Below are 2,166 nucleotides of genomic sequence, written 5' to 3' on the forward strand. Positions count from 1 at the left end.
TTAGAGAAACATGTAATGTGGGTTAAAGTTACTACTTCCTTGAAATTAGGTCACTACGATAATAACTACGGGGTTGGAGGTGGTGTGGTTAGTGGACGGTCTTACTTACGCTTCTTAAAAAAAAAAAAAAAGCCGCAGCTCGTGGTTGGAAACAGGAAACAAACAGAGGCTTCTTGTGGCAAAGTCCACTGTTGGGTGCAACCTCCTTTCTTCTTCTGAATGAGACAATCTGTCCACATTAAATATACGTCATCTGAACTGAACCACTGCTCCGGGTCAGAATTACTACAGCAGTTAAACCTCAAGCGGAACCGGACTCTATGTGGGCGGCCATGTGCCTTCACTGGTTGGGTTAAGACAGAAAGAGGGGAAGAGTTTGGTTGTCTTCCAAAACTGTTACAGATCAGAGGTGTGGCTCTTAGTGAATGACCTACAGAGAATTATCTGTGACTGTGCGGCTCCTCTCGGCTTTACGGGGCTTTATAGTTGAGTTTCAGCTCATTGTTTAGCTGTCCGGCTGTAACTTTACTGTTTTAAAAAGCTTCTGTACCTTCTCAGCACCAAACAGCTAACAGACACAGTTAGCTGTAAACTAGCTGGTGAACATAGTGGAGCATTTAGCAGCTAGAGAGCCAGATATTTCCCTCAGGAGTTGGTAGAGAGTAAAAAAACAGAGCTAAAAGAGAGTGAATATTGGACTTACATTCAGCAGGTGGACAGAAACACAACTCCAAACATACATACATACAAACAACATACTAGCTTTACAAGGGGGATAATATGTGAATGTTGTGTTCTTCTACTTGTTCTTCTACTATCCCTAAATTGGCTTAAACTTAACCACGGTTGTAATTTTGGGCATCATTTAGACAGTAGGCAGTGAAGAGAGAGATGGGTATGACATGCAACAAAGATACCTGGCTGCATTCGGCAACTGGGGCAAACCAATTTAATCGCTTTTAAGTCAAAATACAAAATACAGGGAGATAAAAGTCAAGCGAGACCAGACAGAGAAGTGTTCAGCAGTCAGTGAGAGAGAAAAATATATGTTTATCTGGATTTAAAGGCACCTACACCTTTAAATCCTATAAGAGAGGAGGAGAACAGCTCAGAAAGACATCCAATCCAATCCTATCTCACAATGCACACACACACACACACACACACACACACACACACACACACACACACACAGGTCACTTTTGGGGACATTACATAGACTTGCATTCATTTGCACTGACCCAAAAATCAGTGGTTATCAATTGGGGTCACAGCTTTTGTCCCCAGTTGGACAAGCTGACCCCAATTAAAGTGTTGTAAGTGTGAAAGGAGAGTTTGACAACAAAAAGAGGATGAAACTTACTTTTTGACAGGTATATGTCACAGTTACCATGACAACATATATGTTTGATGGTGGGAACACTGATTAAACGAGAACATTGGATTTCATGAACACCGTCATTTGCAATTACAATTTTGAGGAAACACTTTTGAAGGAGCAAGTGAAGGATCTGTCCCCAAAAGTAGCTTAATACAGACAGACCCACACACACACACACACACACACACACACACACACACACACACAAACACACACACACACACACACACACACACAGTTGACGGCCTTTATGAAAATACCCCTAAATTCAATCAGGATCTGTAAATTTCATGAGCTGGCCGTTCCTCCCTCTGAATTTCTTAACGGGGTGTCAGAACAATCTTGGAGGTGACGTCTGACACTCTGAGCACTGAATCAGAAAATCAGCTTTTTCCAGACTGAAATCGTCTCTTCTGTGTTATTAACGTGGGGCGATCGGCTCTTATCTCACACCCTCACAGCCGCTCTCCTTCTACTGTAACCTCTCCCTCGCTCCGTTCAGCCCCCAGAATCTCATTATATTTGATATTTGGGGGGGTGTAACACCATAGGATTGCCTATTATCATTTGGTATTTGGAGGGAAAATCGAAAAAGGGGAAAGGGGGAAAAAAATTGTGAGAAGGTGTTGACGTGTGTCTGCTGGTGTGGATATGAATTAAAGGTCTGAATGTTCAATGTAGTTTTCAGTAAGTTTAATACCCTTTCTTTACTTTCAGTCAGCTCCTAAAACATGGAAACACTCCACAATCATTGAGTGTCTAAGATCAAGACCAGGCGGGGAGTT

The sequence above is a fragment of the Scomber japonicus genome, chromosome 19 (assembly GCF_027409825.1).
Source record: "Scomber japonicus isolate fScoJap1 chromosome 19, fScoJap1.pri, whole genome shotgun sequence".
NCBI classification, from domain to species: domain Eukaryota; kingdom Metazoa; phylum Chordata; class Actinopteri; order Scombriformes; family Scombridae; genus Scomber; species Scomber japonicus.